Raw genomic sequence first — 18,413 nt, forward strand, 5'->3', positions numbered from 1 at the left:
TTTGTTTTGGGTTCTGAGTCCAGTGGTTAAATTAGTCATTCCTAGTCAATCCTAAATCTAAATCTAGTTATATCCTAGTTCAGTTTTGCTAATTTTTGACTGCGCACAGATCGTATAAAATAATTATTGTGTATCTATTTATAATCACCTAATAAGTCATTATTTAAATTCTCTAACCAGTATCCTTAGCACCTATTTATCTTTCCTTTAAATCAGTAACCTCCCCCACATATCAAACTCAAAATTCAACACGTATAAAGGGAAGAAAAAAAATCACATTGTACACCATCCAAGGGTTGATATACTGTTCAATTCAGGCATAACAATGTCCAAAGGTTAATCTACAGTTCAATTCAGTCCATCATATTCTAACTGCACACGTTGTAAGAAATTCAAAGTTCCCTCTACTCATCCTTCACCGTTGCTCGGTGGGTCTAGCTCGCCATCCTGCTATGAGCTCCGTTCGGTGGGTCCCTGTTCGGCAAAGCACATGCGGTAATATACCGCGGTCAGGAACCTCCGTTCCAAATCGTCAGAAGTGTCAATACTGCGCAGAAAAAAAAACAAATTATCGTGGTTTAAAACATTTCTTCCATCTTTCTTTTCCTTTAGCTAATTAAAAAAAAAAACCTTCTTACATCACATAAGCTGGCTGTAAAATCTAATTTATCAAGTTTTCTTTTTACCGTATTCTAAATCCTATGGCAGCACTCGCCTCAACCGCTTCTAGAGAAAAACAACCCGCGCTCTCCACGTTACTTCGTGACATCACCTCACAATCTGCATACAATGGTCTTTTTTCTTATAGAGATAAATTGTCGTTTATATATTATATTGCGTGGCCACGAATTATAACGAGATTTCCGAATGGCTGGAAACACATGGACAACTTCGAGAGTGGATTAAAGTAAGTATAATTTTATAAAGAAATTATATATATATTTTTAATTTATAACTAATTGAGAAGACACATGTTAACTTCCTAAGGGCGTTATCGACAAATGCATTAGACAAGCGTATCCCGGAAATCTAACTCGTTCCAACGCTTCAAGAAAGAATTATTCGTGTTAATTATCTTGTGGCCACACAATATATATTTTTTTCTCATATGTCACCAGAGGGGCTCCGTAGTACGGTTAATAAACTGCAAATGGTGTTTTTGTTTCTATTTGACCAATTTATAAGTTATTGTTGTGTAATGGATTTACTGACCTATTGTCATGTGGGTTACACATGGCCATTAGAGCACAAAGCATTCGTTAGTGTAGTATGTATTTTTCGAGATTGAGCTTATACAAGGGAAATAACCATGTGATATCTTGGTTCAAATCATAACAGTCCAGCAACGGTGTCGAGGTATTTTTTTATCGCGATATCGCGATATTACGTTTATCGTTACATCCCTACCTAATAGGTAGGAAATGCAGTGGTACCTCAGAAGAAAAAAATGGAAAACCAATTAATTGGTTCCCAGCCCCCCAAAATTACACCTAAATATGTTTTTTTTTTTTTTTAAAGCATTTTTTTTAGCATTTAAACATAAAATTAACAATTTTTTTTCGAACAGGTTGGTTCAACTTTTAAGAAATTCGAGTTCTAATGAGTTCGAGAACTGAGGTACCACTGTATATGGCTAAGACAGTCTTGACCAAGCAAGTGTCTGAGCTGCTTCATAATTGTGCTTGAATCGCTAAATCAGATAAGACAATGTATACAGAAACATGTTTACATTCTCCTAAAAGAGGCAGATGTGTACAGAAATGGGCCAAATAGCAGGATGGGCAGCAGTGATGGAGAAGCCCCACCCCCCCAAGGAAGGTAACTCTTGAAAGAGATCAAGAGATGATTGTATTTAGAAGATTGGCCCTGTTGCCACAACACTAACCAAGGCACCATCTCTGATGTTCATCAACCTCCATGCAATACACTTCCATAGTGAACAACAACCCACTCACCCCCCCCCCCCCCCCACACACACACACACACATACCCACACAAAGCATTTAAAGAAAGTGATTGTCAGTGATTATTTGAATAATTATATAATTATTCAGATCTTAAACTGATATATCCCACTTTAATTATATGGATTATATCCAATCACTGTATGTTAATGCCTCAGCAGATAGCAAAATGGCCTCACACTTCTAAGTCTGTGAAGTCACTGCATCTTTGGCTGTGCAGTGCTGAATGCAGCATTGTGTGGGATTTGGCTGAGCCCCATTTCAAACATGTTGAAGTTTCAGTTCCAGTTTGGGTGTCTGTTTTTCTTCCATCATTTAAGCTAAAGGAATGGGTTGGAATGAAACCCTATAACAGGCAAATTAGTTTGGATGTTTACTGAAAAAGTTCTGTTCATGAATCCATTTTCCATAACTAGGAAGTGCAGGGCGTGTAGTAAGCAACAGTGGAAGCAATGAATTTATCAGCCTCAATATTAAACCTAACCTTATAATAACCTTATATTACCTTCCCAGGACCTTGACCACAATAAGTTGGAAGACCAATGGATGCAAGTTTTGGGACATTTTGGAAAGTTAACTTAGCTGTTGGATCTCAAATAAGTTTGAGTCCCATCTATCCATCTACTAACCTCTTCTCCTGATGAAGGTTTCAGGAAAGTTTGAGCTTAGATGTGTAATTCTGATGTTCCACTTATTTGATAATAAACTGTGTTTATGAAATATTGATTGTGGTAAAAGCAAGAGAGAAAAAAATAAAATTTAATTTGCCAATCCACAATTAACAGAAATAAAATATATTAATTTTGTACCTTAACTAAATGTTATGTTATACTGTGCCAGGAGATTTGTAGTTGTAGTTGCAGTATTCTATAGAGCAGTAGTCTATAATGACCAGCAGATGGTGCTCAATACATTGTTTGATTGTCATGAGTGTTCAAACATGTGCCCTTATTATTTTTTCAGTAGTAGTATGTATAAATGGGAGGGGCATTAGCACTGTGATCGCCCCTCTCCAGTTGTGACTTACGTTCCCCTCTATGTGTGTGTTCATTTGGATGTCGTCTTGCAGTATGAAAACACGCGGTTAGGTAAATCTCAGACTACGAGTCAAGACCGTCAAGTCCGTGTCCTGTGATAGACTGATATCTGCTCCGAGGTGAGCCCCGCATTATGAATGGTTCTTCCTTTGATGGGCACCAGACCTGCTGCAACCCAACCTTGTATAACTGGAAAAAAGAGGGATTTAAAGAGTAGCTATATGTGGCCCATTTCAATCTTTTCCTCGTAAAAAGGCATTTGTATCAATACGAACAACTGACAATGAAACCAAGGGAATGGGTAGGAATGAATACCAACGGCTACATGACTTGGTGGAAACTGAGCTTAAATAAACCAACATCATGCTATTCTACAAATAGGACAGCAGGTGGCAGAAGATACTGGCAAACCTCACACAGACTAATCTTCTTTCTGTAATCCTTTTTATCCAAAGAATCATAAAATGAATGAGCAGCTAAGAAAATGGTAAAACCAAACCAATTTGTAGGACTAGTGAGGCTTTTTGTCAGGGTGCATATAAAAATCTTCTCAGAATCAGAGGACTTTCATGGTTTATACAGTGTAATAACTGCTATGTATACAATTTGCATGTGCCACAATAATAAACTTTAAGAATGTATTTTACCAAAATATACTTGAAATTACTTAGAACCATTAAAATAATACCACAATATAATGGTATGATGATAATGAATCATGAATGGAAAAGGTAAAAATATGGAATACTATATTAGCAATTCCAAATTGTTCAAAAGCAGTATTATTTTTCATTTTTCAAATCAGAAATAACAATGCAATCCATGTCATGTGTGGAAAACATGAAAGAAAAAGATATGATGTTTTATATGTTCAGAACAATTGTGATTCTGTGTGTGTGAGGGTGAGAGGATGAGTCACAGAGAGCATCTCTGTGAGTAAAGGTGGACAGTTAGTACGTTTACATTCATACTAAGAAAATAGAATTATTGTGATAGTCCAACTAAAACCAGACTTTTAAAGTACATGTAAACATTTTAGTCCGACTGAAATCGCACTAACTCGAAATTCTCAAAGTCAGACTAAGACACCCATATAATGCGATTGGGAGTCGATGTACTCCTGCATGTTCAATTGGACTCAAAGTGGCGTAGACACTCTGCGCATGCTCCACAGCCGTCCCCCCACCCCGGGCTTTGAATTGGAAGCCACAGAAGAATACGGCACACAGAAGAAGCACAGAGCATAGCAGAGGACATACAGCATGTATGAAATGTACAGCACTCTAAAGCTGTCCATTTCACTGCTCAACTAAAAGGCGCTTTTCCACCACACCATGTACTATACTTTTGGTACTTCAAGAAGGTACCAAAAGTACGGTACTTCAAGTACTTTCAACTGGTACTGGTGCCAAATGACATTACAACGTGAGGCGAGGTATTTTGTACTGAATTCAAAACATGGCTGTAGTATATTATAGGGCTGGAGGATGTGCAATATTAATACTGGTGCTGCATGTTTTGCACATGCAATTCTTACATCACTGCTCAGCTAGATTAAGGTCAGGCTTTTTCTTACTTTCATTCTGGATGGACATTATAGCGCTGAGAGTTTAAATCTCCCTAAAACATTTATACTGTGGCACAGGGAAAAACACCTAACTAGCTTTGCAATTTTAATGATCATTCATTTTCAAGATTATCTAGTATATGTTTCAAAATCAGTTTAAAGTTTACCTTCTCTGCTTTTGCATGAGCGCTGCATGCGTTCTCCGAGACAATCATAATCATTTTCATCTTTGCTGTTTAAATCACTCCTAGACGGGTTTGTGAGAAACTTATATTGAACTCCTTTTTGTTTCATGAATACCCCTGTATTTATTACAACAAAATAGTGTTGCAAAATCTAAAAAATGTCCAATAGCATGCTGTCATAATATATTATACAAAATGCTTTATTTCTTGTAATGCTATCCTCACCTTGTTGTATCAGTTCTTCCGACCAGATCACAAATGAAGCTTGTGTCAATTCATTTGTCCACACAGCCATTATTATTAATGTTATTTTTTTAAATGTCTGTGACGTAATGGGTCAACCGGAAAAAGCCCAATACTAACAAGCTGAAAGGAGCCATATCGCCACCTATCGTAACAGAGTCAGACATACTTCAGTCAATAAATTGATTCCATCGTGCATTTACCCTGTGACAAGGACAGTAGTCTGATTAAATGATGTAGTCGAGCTATAACCGTAGCTTATCTGGGCATGTAAACATACTGACTGTGATTCTGTGTGTGTCTGAGGGTGACAGAATGAGCCACAGACTGTCTCAGAGCATCTCTGTGAGGAAAGCTGGGCACTGTGATTCTGGGTGTGTTATTCTGTGATGGTGGTGGGAAGAGACAGGTATGCTTGTGGCTGGGAGGGGGGGGGGGGTCACGTTGGAGTGGTGTGAATGGGGGAGGCGATGAGGGGTGCAACAAGCCCTAGAGGAGTCTTTTTATTGTCCATCCTGAGTAGAAAAATAGGCTCCACACAAGCAGCCGGAATTCCTTAAGCACTTGACCTAATTCATTGTTCTGTTGTTTACGCTCATGTGACATTAATTGTTTAGTTGATTTTTAAAAATCCTATACTTAATCTCTGAAAATTGCATGTTTTGTTCTTGTTTATCTTCCAAAGCAGTTCATACATTAGATATTTACAGCATGTCACATTACCAATAAGGATACATACATGAGATACTCTCATGTAATTAAAAAATGGCGAGAGGCTGATAATACAAAGCCATATACCAATCACTTAATCACATTTTTTAAAAGCTCACTATTTCAAATACGTACCTGATGTTGATTCTGATGTGTATGAAGTACAAAAAGCTATTCTAACATTGTTTCTCTGATAGCTTTTCCTCTTTACCTTCCTTCTGGTCTCTCTTACTTGCTTTTCCTTTCTTTTCAACTAAACCAAGAAGCAGTACAGATAATTACAATTTCACAACCGGTTGCCAGATCATTACCAGTTAATCCCCTATTTCATCTTATGAGTCACGCATCTGATTTAACATATTGTGGGGCGGAATGGGATTTTTTATGGTAGTGTCAGTTGCTTGAGCAATTGGCTGATGAATTGGTGTCACTGGTTAGAAAGCAGTTCAGCGTGGAGAGTTTAGAAGCACAAACATGCTGTACAAAAGTACTATATAAAAAGAATGACAATCAAACTTGTCTAGTAATCAATTTTATGCAAAAACCAGGTCCTCACAGTGTTTTGATTCATGACTTATTTTTCCAGTGGTTTAATTGTTCTGATAGAAAAAAAAAACCTTGGAGGCTATTTTTACAAGCAAGTTTTAAAATGTGATTTGGAAAGTTGATAGGATCACAGAACACCAGCTTCTCCAAGATGGTGAGGATGATGAGGAAATGCACAATCTCCCTTATCTGAGCTGCTGTGAAAATGTTTGTGCAGGTGATAGAGACATTGTATTGTTTAAAATGTTTATGACGAACTAATGGGATAATCAAGGTTTGATGATTTTGAGGGGCTGTTAAATCAATGGTGCGTGAATCCGACACTCTGTGATCCCTGTTCTTTTCTTGTCTGAGTATCACACTTCCTGTGTTTCTCTTTTTTGCCAGCAATAAGGGGATTAAGTCTTGAATAGCCACTTGGGTGTTCATCTGTCATGACAGATCAATGAGGCCAATTCATGGTCCCAGTGGCCTTTTCAGAGCAGCCAGAGATGGGATGGAACAGCCAGTGGCTGCAAATTTGCCAAGAACAAGAAAGTCCTTAAACTGAAGGTCTCAACTACTGGGGGTCAGAGTTTCATGACCTGAACCCAAAGTCACTGTCTCACTTTGACATCTTATCAAATTTACACATGGGCTGGGGGCTCATATCCTGCCCTGTTGTGTGTATGGAGTGAGCACACTCTTTCTGTGTGCATGGAGTGTGCACACTCTCCTTGTGTGCCTGGAATGTGCATGCTCTCTCCGTGTCTGTGATGGGTGCACACCCTCCCACTGTGTGTGTGGAGTGTGCATGCTCTCCATGTTTCTGTGGAGTGTGCACGCTCTCCATGTTTCTGTGGAGTGTGCACACTCTCCCTGTGTCTGTGTGAAGTGTGCACGCTCTCCATGTTTCTGTGGAGTGTGCACGCTCTCCCTGTGTCTGTGTGGAGTGTGCACGCTCTCCCTGTGTCTGTGTGGAGTGTGCACGCTCTCCCTGTGTCTGTGTGGAGTGTGCACGCTCTCCCTGTGTCTCTGTGGAGTGTGCACGCTCTCCCTGTTTCTGTGTGGAGTGTGCACGCTCTCCCTGTGTCTGTGTGGAGTGTGCACGCTCTCCCTGTGTCTGTGTGGAGTGTGCACGCTCTCATTGTGTCTGTGTGGAGTGTGCACGCTCTCCCTGTGTCTGTGTGGAGTGTGCATGCTCTTCACGTATCTATGGAGTGTGCACAGTCTCCATGTGTGTATGTAGTTCAAAGACATGCTGTTAGTGAATCGGTATATCTAAAAAGCTTGTAGTATGTAAGTGTTTATCTGCCCTGTGATGGACTGGTGCCCCATGTCCCCTACCTTGTACCCCAACTCTGTACGAGGTAAGGGGGCTGGAAGATAGATGAATAGATGGATGGATGGATGGATGGATATACCTGTACATGTCCAGAATTTTTTATTTTAGAAACATTTCTGACATTCCGTGACATCGTGGTTTGGTTGCTGTATGTTATCACCAAAACGCAATATTAAGATCATTGTAGAATTACACAATTATCCTTTCTCATTTTGAGATATTTTCCACAAGTGTAATAAGTTTAGTTTATACACTTAAAAAAAAGTTGACGGTTATTAGATACATATATTATAAATTCTAAATACATGAGCATTATGTACATTAGAAACGGTATATTGCATATGTGTCTTTTGTAACATTTTTAAATATATGTCTCAGAAAAATCATACTTAAACACCGTGGGCGACTCTCCTGATCTGACAGGCAGCTGGAGTTTCCAGCAGTATCAGAAGTTAGCCATTAAAAATTGTGGACCATTTAAACTGATTTGGATGCTAAACAACTAAATAATATGTTTTAAATGCATAACTGGTTTTTCATGCTTGGAGTTTTTGCATTATTTATGGAAGATGCAGTGCAGACGAGAGCCCAGGCAGACACGATCTGTGCTCTAGGCAGAGCTCTGCTCTTTGACCGCTGGCCCAATCAATCAGCTTCTCACAGATGCATCTGTAACCTTCCCGCACGTCGGCTGCGTGCTGCTCTTAGTGGCGACGGTGTAGAACAATAAGCACCATGGCAGTTTCATACAGTCAGGGTGGGGGGGTGGTCTGTGGGAAACAGGCCCGAGGAATTAGCCCGTGTGACGTGCTGCTGATTACCATGGAGGCCCTCGTCCGTCTTGCTGGGCCACTGGTCTTAGAGGAATGTCAGGAATTGGGGGGATCATGGTTTTAGGGTGTAATTGCACAGTCAGAATAAACCAACAAAAATAAATACACCCTGTGGGGCTTTGCTGTGCCCCTCTCCCATCCCCAACTGTCAGTCAAAGACAACTAAAGTAATAAAACAGACGTGGGGCTGTGAGGTTTGATTTCAGGACAGATCCGGTAGAGTAATAAAAGTGTCTTTATAAGATCAATCTATGCTACAGTAGACTCTGTCTCTACTAAAGGCAGCAGCTGTGAAGTCAATGAAAACATTTGTTTTTTTTTCCATTCTATATTTTCCAAATTGACACTTTCATGGTTGGAAATTGATGGATACTGGGGAGGATTTTTTTACATTACACATTTTTTTTTATCTTCCATTTTCTTTCAATTGCAAAGATCAGGAATGTCCAATGGAATTTTCTCTGCGAGAAAGATTTATGATTGTTACTAAAAACCTTTCATATTGTAATGTTTTTTGAACAGGGTGACAGCAAGACTCCAGTCCCAATCTTTCCTGCCTAGGGCGACCACCATACAGAAAAAAGCTTTTCAACGCATCAGGATCAAAAAAAGAAATTCTAGAATTGAGATCTGCAAATCCATACCAATATCATCATTGCTGTGAGCTCTGCTGACAGTAGTCATGCTAACTCGATAATACCGCGCCCCAGTTTCAGTTCAAAACTGAACTGGGAACAGAATAACATTCTGCTTGATGGCTTCCAAATCCCAGTCATAGCACAGTCATGTTGTTTGAGTAACATTTCCTTCTGGGAAAAAAATAATGGCTTACATGTAAAAAATAAAAAAGAGAAATAATAGAAAACACCAATAAAATTCTATTTAGCACACTTTTACAAGCAAGTGTACCGTGAATTATGGTTTGCCTTACTAATGAAAGCCAAAAATAGCTGATACAGTGCATTGTGGGCGTTGTGGTGGCACAGTGGTTAGCACTGTTGCTTCACACCTCTCTGAGCTGGGTTTGAATCTCTGCCATGGCTCCATGTGTCAGTGTCAGGTTTGCTTGGGTTTCTCTTGTTTTCCCCCAGAGTCCAAAAACAAGCTAAGGTGAACTGATTTTCCTGAATGGTACATGTGTCCTGCAATAAGCTCCATGACCTTCAATAGGACCAGCATGTGCAGAAGATGGATGGATGTGTGGTGTTACCTCAGTTTTCAGGTTTATTTTATACCTTGCTCTGTTAAATTAGCCAACAGAAATTAAGGCATGCATTCACCCATTTCTCACAGACATATTGAATCACAACCACACTCTTTTGTATGCATGCATTTCTATACATTCACATGCATCTTCACTTACAATGAAATGCATGAAATAAAACATGCACATATAAAATTTCCTGACAAATTTGTTTACAGAAATATGGACAGATTCGATGCTAATAAACTCATCAATGTACATATGTAGGCGCACTATCCGATGCATTCATATACAGCCATACATTCACCCAGAGCCCAATGCTTACATACGTTCAGGTGTTCACACACACATTCGCACACAAATCACACCCAAAGGAAGGGCCAATATCAGGAGGCCTCTTTAAATAAACAGTTATTTTTTACCATAATCCCTTTAAAGCTTCCCCTGTCTCGCACACTCTACTGGGATGAGCTCTGTCACTTATAACTGTAATCTTCCACAGCCCCTCAAGTTCTTATTGATTGTAACACTGCTAATTTCCCCACCTTCCTAAAAACAGCCTTTACGTGTGTTTTTTAAATTTTTTGAGAGAGAATGTGTTTCTGTATGAGTGTGTTTTTTTTTGTCAGTTAAATTGGTTTTGTGGTGCATATGTCAATTTGATAGTTTGTGAGTAAATCCGTCCGCATATGTTTATGGATATTTTTCAGAGTGGAGAGTTGTCTGTGTGCGTGTAAATGGGTGTATTCTTGAATATATCTGTGATTGTGCTCTTTTGTGCATATGTGCCCTTATGAATCATGTTTGTGTACCGCACCATTAGGAGCTTAGCATGCATGTCTTTATTGTCTTGAAGTTCATTACAACTCTGGCTCTCATGTATCCCTCCTTTGATTTTAATCAGATTTCCAGGGCTTTTAGGAACGATGCTTGAACCAAAGTGAGAGTGTTACTTGTGACTGGACTTTAATAATTAGTGGGTATTGGTGCATTTTTGCAAACATACTAGTATGTAGCCTGTAACAGGTGGTAGACTGATCACTGGTATGGAAAGCTTCTAATCTGTATGTCTGATGAACTGTTTGCACTACCTTGTGAAAATGAGACCTCCTGCATCCCACAATGCACCATTACATGTATGTGTGTATGTGGTCAGAGGATTCAAATGACTCAAGTATTATCATGACTATAAAGGCTTGATGGATCAATGGATCGATGAAATGAGAATAATATCTTAAGGCATTTAGGAGAAATTAGGACTTAATTATGATTTTTCCTCACAGCATATGCTCAATTTATTACTATTATCTATGACATTTTAATTAGATAATCTATTATTTAGTTGTTCATTCTTGCTGATAAAATAACCTTTCTCTGCTTATTTTATAATAGCTTTTTGTAGCTTTACCCATTTATCGAGGAATTGGGTTTTAAATTGCATTGCCTTATCAAGTACTCAGTAAATGTCATAAACAGGTGAAATAATTTTTCCAATAAAATTAGTACTGGGTAATTTGGTTTTGAATAATTGCTGGTTTTTCATACCATGGATTATTATTTAAATGTGTGAATAAAATGTGACTAAGGTTAAAAGGCATGTGATCTGAAAAACAACAGATTGAAGTTAGACTTCAGGGAATTAATTAAAGTTTTTAAAAGACTTGGCTTCAGGGTCTCTAATGTATAAATATTCAAATTTGAACTTCACAAAAGATAGTTGAAGTTTTACCTTGTATCATTAACAAGGCAATCATGTATTACTGTTAACAGAATGTTGTGAAACGTAACCACACTTTATTTGTAACTCCTGTACAATCAGTGTTTTATCCCTACTTTTCAAATATGTACTCTGAATACCTATGAAATTGTTCCAGGAGACAATGATTATGTAAGTCATTGACCTAATAATTCCCCACAGATTACTTAACCAGTAACCCTTTAAACTAACCAGCTGTGTCTGACAACCAAGAATAATAGTCTGGAACAATCAGAAAAAGTTTTATGGAGTTTACTGGTGGTGCTAAAGTGTCAACTGGAAGCATGAGGAAAAAGTAACAGGAGAAACAGGGGAAGGTGAAGACATGGGGATGGAGTATATATCAGTGGGGATGGAGTGTATAACTGTGGGGATGGAGTATATATCAGTGAGGATGGAGTGCATGACTGTGGGGATGGAGTATATATCAGTGGGGATGGAGTGTATAACTGTGGGGATGGAGTATGTATCAGTGGGGATGGAGTGCATGACTGTGGGGATGTAGTATATATCAGTGAGGATGGAGTATATATCAGTGGGGATGGAGTGTATAACTTTGGGAATGGAGTATATATCAGTGAGGATGGAGTGCATGACTGTGGGGATGGAGTTATCAGTGAGGATGGAGTTATCAGTGAGGATGGAGTGTATAACAGGAGGATGGAGTATATATCAGTGGGGATGGAGCGTATAACTGTGGGGATGGAGTATATATCAGTGGGGATGGAGTGTATAACTTTGGGAATGGAGTATATATTAGTGAGGATGGAGTATATATCAGTGAGGATGGAGTATATATCAGTGAGGATGGAGTGCATGACTGTGGGGATGGAGTATATATCAGTGGGGATGGAGTGTATAACTGTGGGGATGGAGTATGTATCAGTGGGGATGGAGTGCATGACTGTGGGAATGTAGTATATATCAGTGAGGATGGAGTATATATCAGTGGGGATGGAGTGTATAACTTTGGGAATGGAGTATATATCAGTGAGGATGGAGTGCATGACTGTGGGGATGGAGTTATCAGTGAGGATGGAGTTATCAGTGAGGATGGAGTGTATAACAGGAGGATGGAGTATATATCAGTGGGAATGGAGTGTATAACTGTGGGGATGGAGTATATATCAGTGGGGATGGAGTGTATAACTGTGGGGATGGAGTATATATCAGTGGGGATGGAGTGTATAACTTTGGGAATGGAGTATATATCAGTGAGGATGGAGTATATATCAGTGAGGATGGAGTGCATGACTGTGGGGATGGAGTATATATCAGTGAGGATGGAGTGCATGACTGTGGGGATGGAGTTATCAGTGAGGATGGAGTTATCAGTGAGGATGGAGTGTATAACAGGAGGATGGAGTATATCCTCCTGAGACCTAAGGAAAAAAGTGTCCTTCAATTTTAGGTTATTTGTCTTTGGAAGAAATGACATCTTACAATTTAGATTTTTTCAAATTTATTTTTATTTTTAATTTCACAGCATGCCCTCTTTAGTGTACAACAGGAATAAATATGTTTCCTTACATCAGTGAAAAGATAGATGCAAAAACAAAATGTCCACTACAATGGACATAAATTAATGCGTGGGGTCTCAGGAGGATATATCAGTGAGGATGGAGTGTATAACAGTGGGGATGGAATATATATCAGTGGGGACGGAGTGTATAACTTTGGGAATGGAGTATATATTTCAGTGAGGATGGAGTGTATAACAGCGAGGATGGAGTATATATCAGTGAGGATGGAGTACATATCAGTGGGGATGGAGTGTATAACAGTGGGGATGGAGTACATATCAGTGGGGATGGAGTGTATAACAGTGGGGATGGAATGTATAACTGTGGGGATGAAGTATATATCAGTGGGGATGGAGTGTATAACAGTGGGGATGGAGTATATATCAGTGGGGATGGAATGTATAACTGTGGGGATGAAGTATATATCAGTGGGGATGGAGTGTATAACAGTGGGGATGGAGTATGTATCAGTAGGGATGCAATGTATAACTGTGGGGGTGGAGTATGTATCAGTAGGGATGCAATGTATAACTGTGGGGATGGAGTATGTATCAGTGAGGATGGAGTATATATCAGTGGGGATGGAGTGTATAACAGTGTGGATGGAGTATATATCAGTGGGGATGGAGTATATATCTGTGGGGATGGAGTGTATAACTGTGGGGATGGAGTATATATCAGAGGGGATGGAGTGTATAACTTTGGGAATGGAGTATATATTTCAGTGAGGATGGAGTGTATAACAGCGAGGATGGAATGTATAACTGTGGGGATGAAGTATATATCAGTGAGGATGGAGTATATATCAGTGGGGATGGAATGTATAACTGTGGGGGTGGAGTATGTATCAGTAGGGATGCAATGTATAACTGTGGGGGTGGAGTATGTATCAGTAGGGATGCAATGTATAACTGTGGGGATGGAGTATGTATCAGTGAGGATGGAGTATATATCAGTGGGGATGGAGTGTATAACAGTGTGGATGGAGTATATATCAGTGGGGATGGAGTGTATATCTGTGGGGATGGAGTATATATCAGAGGGGATGGAGTGTATAACTTTGGGAATGGAGTATATATTTCAGTGAGGATGGAGTGTATAACAGCGAGGATGGAATGTATAACTGTGGGGATGAAGTATATATCAGTGAGGATGGAGTATATATCAGTGAGGATGGAGTATATATCAGTGGGGATGGAGTGTATAACAGCGAGGATGGAATGTATAACATTGGTCTGGAAAATTTTATACACAACAATTTATAGCACTTCTGTCATGACCTGCTCCTCCGATCCTCCCGTGTGCCACGCCCCCTCATTTACCTCGTGTGGAATCCCAGTGTTCTCAGCTATGTCTAGTTGCTGCTAATCTAATCTGGTATTTAGTGCTTCCAAGTCTGTCTTACCCCTGTCCGGTGTTCGTGCTCGTTTTGTCCAGCGTTTTGGTGTTTTCCGAAATAAAACCCCATTTACCTTGTTTAATGTTTTTATAGAATTAGCCCCAAAATGTCTACCTAGTGCCATCCCAGAGGAAAATGGCTTATTATTAAATGTTTAAATTTACCATGGATGCTAAATATGTTTTGACACTTTCAGAGCACTGTATTCAATAGCAGTTACAGTGTGCAATCAAAATGACTTCTAATAATCAAAGATCAGACCTAATAATTAACCACAATGGCACTGCTGTTCCCACTGTTTGTTGAGATGATATTGTTACCCAAATGGCCTCAGGTAATTACACATCGGGATTATTTGCTTTAAAGACACTCTAACAGTGTTATCCCTATGAGATAATATTGTCGGCCTGTTTTAATTGTTTAGATTGTGTTGCAAAGAAAGATACACCTGGACATCATTTCATGTTACCTAATTTTATGTCATTCCAGAATTTGAACTAATAACCTTCTGGATGAGAATATCAATTAATGCAGCTGTGGGGGGTGACCGAGAAAAAGGTGATAGGGGATGTTTTCTGGGCCTGGAGCAAATCATCTGTATTCAGATGTACAAAATTTCACATATATGATGGACAGAAACAGAGATAGAGAAAGGAGGGGGTATGTTCACTCTTCAACATATTTAATACGGTAATAAAGTTTTGTTAGTTAATTCAGGGAAAATCATGAAATTTTCATGCTCACTGTTTTATATTTAGTTTTTGATTATGCAAGCTGGATGGCTTCAGGCTTTTTATAGGAGAAAGTTATTTTCACAGTTGATGAGCACAATAGTGCAAATCAGAAACGACAATTATATTCCCATAAAGCAGCAGGCACACGGTGGGCCTTGTCGTTTTTTCCCTGCTTTTTTATCAGGTAAGAGCCCATCACCATATCCAGATGACTGGAGGTGCAACAGATCTGAGATGATCATGTGCTGCATGCTGTACCGTGAGATTACCGGCTGCCATGGAGAGACCAAGGCCCTGTGCCTGACAGCCACAACTAGCCAGTGCTCAGCATCAGCAGGCTGCAGCTTATGGGTGGTTTTGCCCCCACAATGCCCAGATGGAGGTCCAGCTATCTCACTGGATTTATTATGAGAATATACCAGTTACACTACTGCCCCACTCCACTGCCTAACCATGCCATGTGCAGTGGAAATCTGCATGCCCATATGTAATAGGCCATAAGGGCATCCCTGATACCCTGACGTCTGCACCTTTGTCTCCGTTCTGTCCCCGCTCAGCACGACAATATTATTATAATTAAATGTATTAATGGTTTATTATTAATATTAAAATAATGAATAAGAAATCTTTATTTTTAAATGTATTTTATTATATAATAATTACTGTTACTGTCTATCATTGTCTAAATGTTTTTTTACTGTCTAAATATATGTATTCAGCTAATGTAAACATGCACGATACTATGGCAGCGAATGCGAGGCTGAGACTGAAGCTTTACCCTTTGTTTCCGCTGAGAGACGTGCCGCGTGATTAATTTCCCCGCGCATACAAGTTATCTTAGGTCGGCGTTCACGGTTTGACTTCTGAGATTCAGATCGAGCTCTAGGTAATTTTTTTTCGAACTGGTTGGTTCGACTTTTAAGAAATTCAAGTTCTAATGAGTTTGACAACTGAGGTACCACTATATATATCTTGGGCGTGTATTTTATGTTTTTAATGCTAGGTGTTAAATGTGGTATGTGAATGTATTAATACAATGTATTTTTTTTTTAAATCAGAAAAGGATATGTCCAGTGACACAATAACAATATACAAGAGTATCAGCGCTGGAATGAATTTATAGCAAGTATTCATTAATTCATTAATTAATGGTATTCATTAATATTTAAAAATGTAGGAATGTAATGCCTTGGTTGGAATGTAATGCATAGGTTGGAATGTAATGCAAAAGTTTGAATACAATCTCTAGGTGGTAATGTAATGCATGGCAGCTGATTGGACTGCATGCTGACCATAGACATACCTTAATTGGCAGGTCTGTTGTCACATGCGCCTCTCCAAACCTTCTCAGATACTTCCCACAGCCGGCAGTGCTCCCTTCAACAAAAACAGCAGTCCATTAGTTTGCCTTTTGTAAATTCCCTTCTTCAGATAACTACAAGACTTGTGTTTACCAACAAGTAGGGCAGAAATGTCACACCTAACCAGAGGTAAATATCTCACCTCCCTGAGATAACAGCCCGGGGGCCGGTGAGAGATGTGTTTCAGGGGTTACTGCTAAACTTGGCGTACACCAGCAGACTAACGTGCCGAGACTGCAAGCACAGCTGAAATGCTCCCAGCTGCTCCCACATTCCTCCCCTGTTCACATTGCCTGTGGCCATCTTCAGTGGGGCAATTACAGCTTTTCCCAGTAAACATGTTGGGGGGTGGGAATGGTGGGGTGGTGATTAGCACTGGTGGCCCACATCACTAGGGCTGAATCCCACCTCTGTCCTGCTTGTTTGGAGTTTGCATGTCCTTCTCACATTGTGTCTGGCTCTTCATAGACATGCAGTCAGCTTAAATGGTATTGGTAATTTGCCCATTTTGTATGCTTGTGTGAATGTGTGTGTCCTGTGATGGGTTGGTATCCCGCCCAGGGTGTACCCCTGCCCTGTGCCCTGTGATGTGCTGGTGTCCTGCCCAGGGTATGCCGTGCCCTGTGCCCTGTGATGGGCTGGTGTCCCGCCCAGGGTATCCCCAGCCCGATGCCCTGTGATGGGCTGGAGTCTTTCCCAGGGTATCCCATGCCCTGTGCCCTGTGATTGGCTGGTGTCCCGCCCAGGGTATCCCATGCCCTGTGCCCTGTGATTGGCTGGTGTCCCGCCCAGGGTATCCCCAGCCCGATGCCCTGTGATGGGCTGGAGTCTTTCCCAGGGTATCCCATGCCCTGTGCCCTGTGCCTTGTGATATGCTGGCGTCCCACCCAGGGTATCCCATGCTCTGTGGCCTGCGCTGCCTGGGATTGACTCTGGGTGACCTCGATGAGGATCAGTCAGGGGTTTACATAAGCACCCCCCCCCCCCCGCCCCCGTAACTATTCTCTGTTTCCACCACAAATGAAAGCCAATGAGGCAAATTGTGCATTCTTAATTTTAATTAGCCTTCTCTTAGTTTCACATGAACAGCAAATGGAAAGCTTTAATTTGATTGCTGCATGTACTTTCGTAATGGTGTGTTTTTTTTTGTTAGAATGTGGATGTCTGATTTAAGCAATGTTTTTACTTTCTACTACGTCTCTGATATTTTTCCAGCAAAGCAGGACAAGTGTCAGTACAGATACTGAATACTGCATGTCATAACATGATTTTTGAAAAAGTGTTTCAGTTTCTGAAGGCCTATGCAGCTAAATCAGCATGAAGCTAAAACTTAAAACTGTTATGTCGATTCCATAAGATTTAATGATATTTTTGTTATTTTGTTAAATTTGTATGTACACATTCTGTATATATACTTTGTGTTGTGGCTGTCTGCAGCTCAGGCTGTGACAAGGGACCTCACCACAAACCTTAGCAGACCCCATAGCAGCATTATAAACCAGACAGATCCTCCAATGCATTAGATACACAGATACAAGCTGATTGTCCATGTAAAGACCAAAGGTAATTCTCCAGAACCAAACGGCCCTCCCACAAGATGTCTATGTACTCAGCTCAAACACTGTTCATCAGGTCCCTAATTGGATGACATTGCCGAACTGGCTTATCAGGGCTAAATGAGATCAGTCACCATGATGTAATCAGAATGAATGGGCTGTTTGGGTGAAACACAGCTACAGGTTTGCTTTCAGATGTAAGCTCTGTCATTGGCAATCTAAGTGGACATTATTTATAAAAAGTGTAAATATTTTGCAATAGCAATTATGAATAAAGTATAGCAACTGCTTTAGTAGATTAGCTAGTAATATTCACTTTTTTTCTGGATATTCTATTTGTGCAATCTGCTTGTACTACGTTTACTTTGTTTGCACTACATGTACAGTCTTTGCATCTTGTCTGTTTTTTACTATATGCATGTTCATCTGTCCATCTTCTTGCTGCTTTTTGTGCCAGTATTTCCCCCAGT

General features: G+C 39.9%; 1 long non-coding RNA gene across 1 annotated transcript; it reads left to right on the forward strand.

The window, feature by feature from the left end:
* The first annotated feature begins 438 nt into the window (after positions 1-438).
* On the forward strand, positions 439-2,947 carry LOC111840854 (uncharacterized). The gene is made up of 3 exons (XR_002837530.2): positions 439-907; positions 1,743-1,818; positions 2,478-2,947. It is a non-coding gene; the product is annotated as an uncharacterized lncRNA (long non-coding RNA).
* Positions 2,948-18,413: the final 15,466 nt, after the last annotated feature.

This window comes from Paramormyrops kingsleyae, chromosome 9 (genome assembly GCF_048594095.1).
Source record: "Paramormyrops kingsleyae isolate MSU_618 chromosome 9, PKINGS_0.4, whole genome shotgun sequence".
In the NCBI taxonomy this organism is placed as follows: domain Eukaryota; kingdom Metazoa; phylum Chordata; class Actinopteri; order Osteoglossiformes; family Mormyridae; genus Paramormyrops; species Paramormyrops kingsleyae.